General features: G+C 44.1%; 1 long non-coding RNA gene across 1 annotated transcript; it reads left to right on the forward strand.

Moving 5' to 3' along the window:
• The first annotated feature begins 6 nt into the window (after nt 1–6).
• Nucleotides 7–10,863, forward strand: LOC121034727 (uncharacterized). The gene is made up of 2 exons (XR_005792581.1): nt 7–589; nt 8,380–10,863. It is a non-coding gene; the product is annotated as an uncharacterized LOC121034727 (long non-coding RNA).
• Nucleotides 10,864–12,661: the final 1,798 nt, after the last annotated feature.

Raw genomic sequence — 12,661 nt, forward strand, 5'->3', positions numbered from 1 at the left:
AGCGAGGGGCGGATGGATCCATTCTGTGCTTGCTGCACCGCGCGGAACGTCCTGCGGGGCCTTGAGAGTGGGTCCTTACCTGGGAGTTAAGGCTACCAGCTCTTCCTGTCCCTCATCTGTTTTCATCAGTGATTCTTGAATCTGCACCGTCTGGGACGTTGTCACAAACGCAAATTCCCTGACTCCACTCCAGACCTACCGGATCAGAAATTCTGTGTGTGGGTCCAGACACCTGTATTTTAATAAGCCCTCCAGGTGATTCTGGTGCACCCTGAAATTCGAGACCCACGTGTGGTCCTCACAGCATCCTGTCAGCCACCGGGGAGGCCTCAGATGACCACTCCAATTGACAGAGGACACAACAAAAGCTTAAAGGAGGTTGAGTGTTGCTAAAGGCCACACGATTGTCCTGGAGGAGAGCTGTGCTAGGACCAGCTCTTCTGACATCCAGCCCAATTTCCTGTTCTCAGCAAACATTTATGGAGTGCCAACTCTGCACTGTTCTAAGTACTGGAGAAGCTGGGGGAAACAAAATAAAATCCCTGCCTCTCGAGCTGACAGTGGGAAAAGACAAGCTGTAAATAAGTAAGTAACTTGTATGTCTGTTGGTGATGAGTGCTACTAAAGCAATAAATAGAGCATAACATAAATCCAAGTAAATAGGATAGAGGATGGGATGTTATTTTATAATAGGGTGGGTAGAGAAGGTGTCAAGGAGAATGTGGCACTTGCACAGACCTGAAGAAATTGAAAAATGGAACCATACTGACATTTGGGGAGAGTATGATGCAAGCAGAGGGGAAAAATGTTCTAACAAGGGCAGTCCTGTTTGCAAATTGCTTTTGCTGCCTGCTCATCGTGATAGCATCAACATTCGGATATGGGGTAATTGGTTTGCATAGACTGTGAGCTGTGGTCCCAAAACCTAGAAGACGGCCAGGCATATAGTAGGTGCTCAGTACATGAGTGTTAAGGACTAAGTCTCATGTACATAGACTTGTAACACAGATCAAAACTTGATGAGGGCCTGAAGAAGGAATAAAAGTCATGGCATCGGAAGATCAGAGAAGACGGTAATACCCTTAGGATCTGGGCCAGCAGGGCTGGAAGAAAGTCTTCTAAGCACGATGTAAAGATGAGGAGAGATCTCCAAAGTACACAGGACTCAGATTGCCATGGGCTTCAGGGCCGGGATGGAGACTGGGATTTATTCTGTGAGTAATGGGGAGGCATGGAAAGTGACCAGGTGAGTTACAGGGCTAGAGCTAATCACTTAGGCCCAGTGTCTGAGGTGGTACACTCTCACTCGCTTCTAGATTTGGCCCCATTCACAACAGAGGTGAGGATAACTTCCTTTTGAAGGTCTGGTGAAGACATTTGTTTCTGTGGAAATCCTGAAAAATTGTACCCTTTTCTTATCCTATTTATCCGGGTACCTTTTTACTAACTAGTTGTTTCATTATAAAAGTAATATGCGTGATAAAAAATAAATGCCAACAGTACAAAAGGACATGAAAGTAAAAGCCCCTTTCCCTCTTCTCCCACTGTCCTGGTCCTACCATAGGTAGGTAACCAATATTCACATTTGTTTTATCTTTCCAAAGATATTTCACACATATACAAACATGCAATATGTACATGTAGGCATTGATCAACCTTCTTGATTGCAAACTGTAGAAATTGAACCTCTAGATAGAAAGTAGAAAGAGGGTTTAATACAAAGTTCTTTTTGTAGTCACAGATCCTACAAGGGCCAAAAAACCAATCTTGGAGGCCCGACAACCAAGAACAATGCCCCAGATCATTCCATGGCTGCACCCTATACCAGGATGGAGTCTAAACAGGCCTTTTTTTTTTTTTTTTTTTTAAGTTGTTTGTTTATTTATTTTGAGAGAGAGAATCCCAGGCACACTCTGTGCTGACAGCTTGGGGCTCGATCCCACAAACCGTGAGATCGTGACCTGAGCTAAAATCGAGTCAGACACTCAACCAACTGAGCCACCCGGGGGCCCTGACACAGGCCCCTTTTTGTATTACCAGCTTGAGAGCCAAAGCCTGAGATGAGAGCATGTAAATGGCTCAGCCTGGGTCACATGTTTTGCCTGGCAAAAAGGGAGGCTGGGAAAGTGCCTTTCTGGCACTTTCAGTATGTATAGCAGGGGGTAGGCTCCAGTATACGTGCTCTAGAAGGTAGGAGACTCTCCAGAATAGGGAGGGGGGGTTTAGATACTGGGAAGCCAAAAAACATAACAAATACCAACTACAGATATTCCCTCTAAGCGAATCCCTGCTGCTTACACCTGCTCTGTGTCTCCTACTCCGGGAAGAAATGCCCCCTTTTTCTTAGGGATCCTCCCTCTCCACTCTCAGTATGTATGATTCAGTGGTTAGCATAAGTCCAAGTCTGTCCTGATTGCTTTGGCCCAGGATTTTTTGCTAAAGCAGTTGGGAACAAGGCCCTCTGTGCTGAGGTGGTCAGCTGTCAGGATGTCCAGATGTTGTGAGCCGAACAGGTACTTTCTCCGCCACCACTTGAAGACCACCTGCCTAAGCGTGAAGATACCACACAGGAAAGCAGAGATGAGTGATAGAAAGAGATGGGGTCAGAAAATCCTCACCACCCCCCTTCATGCTTTTGTTAGGTTTGTTTTGAGCAGGGGTGTCCTCACCTGCAATCCCAGCCTTAACAAATGTAGATTTTACGTTTTGAATGAATGAGTTAATACAGTGCAGGCTATTCCGAATCTTGCTTTTAAAAATTTTAACAAATGCTTGGGCATCTTTTCATGCAGGTGACTAGATCTCCTGAATCCTTTTTAGTGGTAGCATGTAACACCATTAAGCAGATGTGCCATAATTTATTTAATCAGTTTTTAATGATTCACAATTAGCTTGTTTCCAGTGTTTTGCTATTATAAAAAAAAAAATCTTGCGTGGAACAGTGGTTATAGCAGTCAGGGGCCCAGCAGGAGACAGATGGCACACTTGGCTGAAGAAATGAGGAACATTTACTAAAGGGCTAATTATAGAACTCTGGGCAGGGTTTACTAAGAGCCACAAGAGCTGGTGCAGTACTCCAGAGCTGGTAACAACAGGGAGCCATTGTCACCCCAGGCCTGAAGGGGGAAGGGAGAGAGCAGTCACTGGAATTCTGCAAGAGAGAAAATGGAGAGATCTAGTTGATAGGAGTTAGGACCATTGGTAGAGGGACAGGGCCAGCCTAGTAGGGAGCAATCCCCGGAGGAATAAAATCCTCTGACCTCACCCTTCTTCTGTCCTCTAGTACTAAACCCAACTGTTAGCCAGACATTCAAGCCTGCTGCTATGGTCCTGACAGTCATCCTCCCAGGGATCAGGGCAAGGTTCTCTGGAAGGATGATCTGAGCAGCGTAGCTCCATCACCAACACAGACCTCATCCAGCCAACATTATTGAGCGCCTTCTGTGTGCCCGGCATTATGTGTATGATGGCATGTTATAGATGATAGGGCCGGCCCCTGGATCCCAGGGGATCCCACATGATTGCAGAGAGGGTGGTCTATGAGCTTCATTGTCAGTTCAGAGGTAGGTATCACAGTCTGGTTGTATCACTGACAGCTTCATGGGAGAGCTTGGCCCCAAGTTGAGCAGAAAGACTGGGGGATATCCTGGTAGTGGAAGGAAAAGAGAGGGCACAGAGTGGAAAGAGGGAGCAGGGGGATTGGATTCCAGACACTGGTGCAGTAGATTAGAAAGGAGGTAAAGAGGGCCAGCAAGTAGAATCATCTCTGGAGGGTACTTGTTGGGGCCTGGGTGGCTCAGTTGGTTAAGTGTCCAACTTCGGCTCAGGTCATGATCTCATGGTTTGTGAGTTTGAGTCCCACATCGGGTTCTGCGCTGACAGTGCAGAGCCTGGTTGGGATTCTCTCTTTCTCTCTCTGCCTGTGCCCCATTCTCACTCGTCCTCTCTTTCTGTCTCTCTCTCTCTCTCAAATAAATAAACATTAAAAAAAATAAAACGTACTCTTTTAAATGTCTAACCTGTTTTCCCTAATATGATAATAATGTTTGTTGAAAAGAATTCCAGTGTTGTGCAAACATAGAATGTGAGTTCCTTTGAGATCAATGATAGGTAGGTGGTAGGTAATCAATAAGTATTTGTTGAAAAACATGAATAAATTGAGTGAAAAGTAAAGGCCCACAGAATCTCACTCACCAGAAATAAATATAATAGTTAATAGTTTGGTGGATATTTTCTTAAGAGTTTTTTTCTTTGTGTATGTTAACAAATTTTACCAAAATAGGATTATACTGTCTATATAGCTCTACAACTTGCTTTTCTTGACTTAATGATGCATCTTAAGCACATTTGTATGTTAAACACCTAGAATTAGTGTCACTCTTGTTAATGATACTGTGGTATGTTAGTGTATGAATGTACAATACTTTATAATCTCCTATTAGTGGACATTTAGGTTATTAACAGCTTTCTGCTTTTATACACAATATTGCAGTAGGCTTCCTTTTCTTAGCACATCTCTTGAGGACTTATGAATCTATTTCTGTTGATGTGACATTGAAAAATCAAAAGGATATGAGAATTAATATTTCTAATAAATGTTGCCTGATTGCTTTCCAAAAGGTTATGCCAGTTTGCATTCTTACCAACAGTGGATAATAGTACCTGTTTATTCACATCCTTGCCAATGCTGGAATTAATAACCTTTTAAATCTTTGCTAATCTGAGAGGTGAAGAAATAATTCAGAGTAAGTTTAATTTGCATGCATTTTAAATAGAGAAATTGAACACATTTTGATATGGTGTATAGATCATTTGTATTTCTTTATTGGGGGAATGGTCTATTCAAATCTTTCAGCCATTTTCATTTCTGTTCTTTTATTTCCCTGTTGATTCACATACCGGGTAAATGTCATCTGCAAATATCTCTTTCTGATTTGTCTTTTGACTTTTGAGTTTATATTATTTTGGACCTTACTGAATATTAAAAATTTTATGTGGTCAACTTTATAAATCTTTTCTATAATGGTCTCTCGGCTCTTTCATCCAATACTTTTATTGCTGGATTTTTATTATCAATTTTTACTTTTACATCTTTACATCATTTGGCATTTATTTTGGTATAAGGTGTGAGTTTGGGATTCAACTTTATTTTTTTCCGAATGGCTATCAAGTTGCCTCAGTCATTGACTGAGTCAGCCATCTTTTTTCCACTAATGTTTGAAATTCCACATCTACCATACACCAAGTTAAACTCTCAAAGGGGTGTAATGACCCCTACGAAGGGAGTTAATACAACAAATTGAAAGTGCCTTCTAGAGAGATCTGTTTGTTGGTTGAACAGCTGATGAAACGAAATGGTGTGGTCAAAGAACAAATAAGCTCCCCAAACAACAAACAACAAACCCAAGGAAAGAACAAGGTACTCAATTTGGGAAGTGGTGCAAAAAGAATTAAGGTCCCAGCTGGATTTGCTCTCTATGGGTGCACCATCAGTAACATTTGTAAAGGGCTTACTCTGGGCAGGGGCCATTCCTACTGCTTTATCTCTGCTAACAGGCTGTTGTATTTCTGATAGCTCCCAGGTGGTACCAATGCTGCTGGTCTGAGTAGCACACTTCGAGTAGCAAGGTGCTGGACACCTTCCATTTGCCCTTGCAGAAACTCTTCCCACCCTGCTTTGAGCCTGGGGTGGCTGTGTGGACTATATCACTCGATCCTCCCAAAAACCCCACTTAGGAGGTACTATTATAATCATCACCATTTTATAGATGAGCAAATTGAGTCAGGAGAGGTTAAGTAACTTGCCTAAGGCCACCCAGCAGTCTGTGATGGGGCTGAGGTGTGAGCTCAGGCAAGTGGACTCCAAGGTTGTGCTCGTACGCATTAAACTAAGCTGCCTTTTGGCCTCACAGCAGTCTGCCAGTGAATTGTGTGGTGGGAAATCCGGAATTAGGAGTCAAGACACCTGGACTCAGACCGTCGCTCTACACTTTCATGTCATTTGACTCTGAATAGATCACCTCGCCTCTCTCTGAGCCTTAAATTTCCTCATCTGTCTACCTTGCAATGTTGTCATGAGAGTGGAAGGAGATGGTACATGAAAAATAAAGTCTAGTAGTTCATGGCACATATAAATGCTCAATAAATGACAGCCCTTACCATTATCTGGGGCTTGAACCCATGTTTTGTAGAGCCATCCTTCTTTTCTCGGCAGCTGAGCCTGTATCAGGAAGCATTCCAATCTGGTAAACTGATCTGAGACAGTATGAGTTGTAATCCGTGTCTGTTTTCTAATCTGACCGCAGATCTTAATTGTGTTGAACATCCAGACAGAGGCCAAAAGGCACAGCTCCAGGCCTTTCTCTCACACCTGCCTTCTAGCACCAACCAGCAGACTGTTCTGTGGGTGGAGTCACCTCCCACCAGTCTGGTGTCTCAGCAGGTTGTCTTGTGTGGGAGCTGCTTGGCATGGTTCACTCCAAACCCATCCCCCTCCTGGAGTCCCGGGGGAGATGTTCATGGAAGGCCCCTTTCCTCCAGGGAGGCTGTGAGTCAACAAGGATGGAAGGTTAAATTCTACCTGTATCGGAGACACCAACTTGTTCGAGGCCCTTTCCGTACTCTGTGCCTCAGGCTCCCCATCTTTAAAGTGAGAGAATCAGGCCACATTTATGCCTCTTAACTTTTTTGGTTGTGGTCCCCTTGACAATAGAGAATATTTGATAAAAAAAAAAAACTTTGGACCAGCTTCCCAGATGTTAAAAAAAAAAAAAATACAGCTTACTCACTCTGTCCTTCTATGGGAGATACGAAACTATTCATTTCCCCAAATTTCCCTCCCAGCAGAGGGAGCTCCACATTAACCTAAAATATGGTTTCAAATCTCTGATATCACTTTTACCATTCAGGTATCCATGTAAACATTACTTCCTCAGAGAAGCCTTCCTAAAACCCTCAACTAAACCAGGTTTTAGCGCCCTGTAATTCTTCAAAACACTTAACCACAACTCTAGTAAGATACCTGCTTTTTAAATTTTTTTTTATTTTTAATTTTTTTCTTCTTAACGCCTATTCATTATTGAGAGACAGAGAGAGACAGAGCATGAACATGGGAGGAGCAGAGAGAGGAGGAGACACAGACTCCGAAGCAGGCTCCAGGCTCTGAGCTGTCAGCACAGAGCCTTGCATGGGGCTCAAACCCACGAACTGTGAGATCATGACCTGAGCCAAAGTCGGATGCTTAACCGACTGAGCCACCCAGGCACCCCATAAGATACCTTTTTAATATTTGCACTCTATTCCATTGCACTCTAAGCACCATGATGTTGAAAATATGCCTTGTGGCAAAGAGTTTCTCCTTGATCAAACCCTAGCCAGGCTCCTCTGAGCCCACTTCTCAACCAAGCCTTAACTTTGGCCTATGAAGGTGATGGACTGAAGACAGATAATTTTATAAATCTACCTCCCTTCATATTAAAAATGTAAACATTAACAGAGTTTTTAACAGCTCAAGGCTGCACTCTCAAGATGACCCTAGCACCCCCCTGCTTAAGTATCTGCCTCAGAAAACTCAAGGCTGTCCAAAGAATTTACTATTTGTCATAGCTGATACCTGTCAGTCCCTGACCACCCTTTCTTAGAGAACTTACTAAGAAGGGCTTGCAGTTTAAAAAAATTTTTTTTTCAACGTTTATTTATTTTGGGGACAGAGAGAGACAGAGCATGAACGGGGGAGGGGCAGAGAGAGAGGGAGACACAGAATCGGAAACAGGCTCCAGGCTCTGAGCCATCAGCCCAGAGCCTGACGCGGGGCTCGAACTCACAGACCGCGAGATCGTGACCTGGCTGAAGTCGGACGCTTAACCGACTGCGCCACCCAGGCGATGGCTTGCAGTTTTAAATCCTTTCTCTGTCCCTGTGAGATGTATGTGTATCTCCTACAATTCAAGAGTGTCTTTCTCAAGGACTGAAAGCCATTCCTTTACAATGTAATCAGGAAGGATAGGGCCTCTGTCTCTGTGTGAGAATAGAATCCTAACTTTGATATTTGCCAGCCACAGACACAGCTGGCATCATCAGCATTTATGCTGATTACTCCTTTGTCATTTTTCACTTCCCTGACCCTATTTAAAATGCCCAGTCATTCTGTGCAAATCAAAGTTGAATCCATTCATGCTGGGCCCTCTTCCCTATTGGGATAACATGCTACTGCTTAAAATCTGTCATTACCGCTTTAAGTAGTGTCTAGTTTTGTTTCTCTTTGACACTTGATCGTTACAGCATGCCTGGACTCTAGCATGGTGCCTGGCACTATAGTAGATTCTCAATAAATGTTTTCCTGAATTAAAAAACTTGGCTAAAACCAGCCATTTGTTCTAGTTATCTATCGCCGAGTAACAAACCATCCCCAAACTTAATGGTGTGAAACAACAACCGTCTTATTGTGCTCCTGGATTCTGTGGGTCAAGAATTTGAAAAGGGCACCGCTCTTCTCCATTCTGTGACATCTGGGGCCACAGATGAAGTGACCTGAATGGTTAGCATCCTGGAACCACTTCCAAGATGGCTTCTTCACTCACCTGCCTTATGCCTGGGCTGTCTGGGCCAGCGGAAGTTTGGGTGCAGCCGGCACTGTTGGCTAGATTGTCCACCTGGGGCTTCTCCAGCATGACAACACCAAGATAGGGATTTCTTCCCTGGCAGCTCAAGCTGCACGAACAGCGACCCTATGAACAAGGTGGAAGCTTCACAGCTGGCTTCTTGCTCCTAGCCAGTGAAGTCAAGGAGCTTCACTTCTACCATAATCTAATTGTTGAAGCAGTTACAAGTCTTCCCTGATTCAAGGCAAGGGAGTGTTGAATAATTTGCAGCCTTGTTTTAAAACCACCACACTATCAGAGCCAGATGTGGGAGGAATTCTTGTGCAATTAATTCTGTTATCACTCAGGATTAGATTTGGCTGCATAGGACAAAACACACACACACACACACACACACACACACACATAGAAACAGTGGCATAAACAATATAGAAGTTGATTTCTCCCTCACATAAGCAAAGCCTGGAAGGAGGTTGTCAGGACTGGTTCAGTGTTCACAGTGTTAGGGTTCCTTCTGCCATGTTGTTTAACCACTCTGAGTGGTTTTACCACATGACTCGAGGTGGTTGCTTGAGCTCTGGTCTTCATAGCCACAATCCAGCGAGCAGGAAGAAGCAAGGGTAAGGGAGTTTCATTTAGGGAGATTACTCAGAAGCGCCATCTGACAATACCACTTATCGCCCATTGGCTACACTCTCAGTCATATGGCCATGCCTGGCTGCAAAGGAGGCTGGGAATTCTAGTCTTTATTTTGGAAGACCATGGGCCCAGAGAAACAAGCAAACGACTCAGGGGGGTTCCATTGTTCAGAAAGGAGAGGAGAATGCATATTGGCAGACATCCACAGGTTTCTGCCACACCTTTTTAGTCCATTTTATTTCCTGTTCTGCCACTGACCTTCTGTGGGCTTGGACAACACACTTTCTGTGGTGTTGTTACCAGTTCGTCTGGTAATTAGGGAGGAGGGTGCTGTAGTCTCAGAAGGCAGCTCAAAGCATTCGACAGATAAAAGTGTCAATGCTCTGGTTTTAGGGAAGAGAACTGGAGCCTCAGTCAGCCTCTTTTTCCTTTCCTGAGTGGTCTCCCAGGGTTTCTGGGAGCCAGATTTTTGAAAACTCCCCTATTAGGAGTTTTCAAGGACACTGAGGCCCTTCCAGGAACAAGGCCTGAAGAATTCGTGTTTGTCACATTATGGGAGTAACTCCTCCCTGCACTTAACCAGGTTATACCTTCCATTAGACACCTCCCCAGCAAGTTCAAAGAGATGCCTACAGAAGTGAGTGTGAGATACAAAGCCAGCCATTAACTGAGCACTTTCTGTGTGTCTGACTCTATGCCAAGTTCTGCCATCATGAAGTGACCACAGCTCATACTCTAAGTCCCTTACATTCTTTTTGTTACAAGGCTGGGGTAAATTAAACACGACCCAATGTACTAAGCATTGTAACAAAGTATGAGGGTGTTAACAGATTGAATCGAGTCCCTCAACAAGATATGTTGAAGTCCTAATCCTTGGTACCTATGAATATGACCTTATTTGGTCCTGACAGACATAATCAAGATGAGGTCATCAGAGTGAGCCCAGATCCGATGTGACTGGTGCCCTTAGAAGAAGAGTAGAAGAGACAGAGACAGACACACATCAGAAGAATGACAATGGAGGCAGAGGTTGAAGCAATGCATCGATCAGCCAAGCAATGCCAAGGATTTCAAGCAACACCAGAAACTAAGAGAAATGTATGGAATGGGTTCTCCCTAGAGTGTTCAGAGAAAGCATGGCCTTGCTGATGGGACTAATTGATTTTGGGCTTCTAGCCTCCAGAATGGAGAGGGAATACATTTCTGTTGTTTTCAGCCACCCAGATTGTGGTACTTTGTTATGGCAGCCCTAGGAAACTAATAGAGATGGTCAATTTGATGTGTCAGCTTAGTTGGGTTTTAATCCCAAGTTATTCACTCAAACACTAAATTAGAAGTTGCCATGAAAATATTTTGTAAATATAATTAACGTCTACAATCAGTTGACTTTAACTAATGGAGATTATGTAGGTGGGCCTGATTCAATCAGTTGAAAGGCCTTAAGAGCAGAACTGAGGTTGCCTTGCAAAAGAAGAAATTCTGCCTGTGGACTGCAGCTTCAGCTCATGTCAGAGAGTTTCAACCTTCCCTCCTGATGGCCTGCCCTACAGATTTGGGACTTGCTTAACCAGCCCCTGCAGTTGTGTAAGCCAATTCCTTGCAATAAATCTCTTACTATATCCCCTCCTGGTTCTGTTTCTCTGGTGGAACCCTGACTAATAACAAAAGGGTGATGCAATCATGAAACGCATTTGTCTAAAAGGCTGTGGAGTTGCTGGAGGCTTCACAGAAAACGTGGCTTTTGGCAGGGCCTTGAAATGTAGATAGGAGTTTGCCAGGTGGGGAAGGGCATTTCAAGCTGGGACAACAGCATGTGTTACAAAGGTGTGGGATGGTGGAGTGCCTGGGTGGCTCAGTAGGTTGAGCCTCCAACTTCGGCTCAGGTCATGATCTGGCGATCTGAGTTCAAGCCCTGTGTTGGGCTCTGTGCTGACAGCTCGGAGCCTGGAGCCTGGAGCCTGCTTCAGATTCCTGTGTCTCCCTCTCTCTCTGCCCCTCCCCCGCTCACGCTCTGTTTCTCTCTCTCTCTCTCTCTCTCTCTCTGTCAAAAATAAATAAATATTAAAAAAAAATTTACAAAGGTGTGGAATGGTGAAGGCCCTCTCCCTCAGTGGCATGGAGACAGGCCTTGCATTTCAGCATTTGTACTGGAGGCCAGGGGTATTCCTATTTTTTATTCCTCTTAGTTCTTTTTATTTATTTTTTATGTTTTTAATTGAGATAGAACTTTCATAAGTCAAATGCATATTTATGACTTTTGTAATTTTTTATTTTAGAGAGAGCACGAGCTGGGGAGAGGGGCAGAGGAGGGAGAGAGAGAGAACCTCAAGCAGACTCCACGCTTAGTGTGGAGCCCAGGGCTCCATCCCACGCCTCTGGGATCATGACCTAAGCCTAAATCAAGAGTCAGAGGCTCAAAGGACTGAGCCACCCACGTGCCCAGATGACTTTGGGGCATGTGTATGTGTATATATATATATATATATATATATATATATAGCATATGTATATATTGCATATATATATATTTCATATGTATATATATATCTCCATGTAATCACCACCAAAATCTAGCCATGAATCAGGGCAGGGATTAGGGTGAGTGAGGCCTGTGAGGTGAGCTGTGCAAACACAGGGTCAGGTTCTGTCTGCTTTATTTAAAATTTTGATGTTTTGTTCATCGTGGATTTTTTGCTTTCATTTTGATTTTCAAAAGTATTTTTTATTTTTGATTGCTGATTCTTTTTGGCCCAACCTATAATTTCTTGCCTTGGAGAGAGCCAAGACTCACTCTAGTCTTGACCCTGTTAAATATTTTCAGCACCCAAGTGGCTCCTTCATTTCTTCAATCCCCTCAAAGGAAACCTCTGGCCAAGGTCAGGGGGTATTTAACAGGAACAGATGACCTGGGATGTGTGCGATCATATTATGGGTGCCTATGCATGTGTTTCTCTGAGGGGGTTCATTCCTTTGATCAGTTTCTTGGAGGCCTTTGTAAAGTTAGGGATAAAACAAAGATAGACTAACAGGGAACCAGGGGAAAGTTTGCTATTCACCGAATCTAAACAGTATTATGTCTTTGGTTGGGCCTGCAGGCCTCAGTGACACAGAATCACTGTGCCTTAGTCCCATCATCTGTCAAATGGAGTTGATAATCCTACTACCCCTGTGACTGGACTGCGTAAGGGCCAGATGAGATAAGGGCAGTAAAATTCGTAGCACCCTGCAGAGTGCATTCAGCCAACATTTACTGAGCGCTTATGAAGTGCTAGGTGCTGAGCTGAGGGTTTTACGACCGCCACCTTTTTCCTAATGCTTACAGCACAACGAGGAAGGTGGTGTGAGTCTAGGCCTGTCCGCGGGGGGGACAGAGTGAAGACCAGCCACCCTCCACCGCGCGGGATGGGGTGAAAGGGGGCGGC

This window comes from Herpailurus yagouaroundi, unplaced genomic scaffold, assembly GCF_014898765.1.
Source record: "Herpailurus yagouaroundi ecotype Mexico unplaced genomic scaffold, PumYag 160, whole genome shotgun sequence".
Lineage (NCBI taxonomy): Eukaryota > Metazoa > Chordata > Mammalia > Carnivora > Felidae > Herpailurus > Herpailurus yagouaroundi.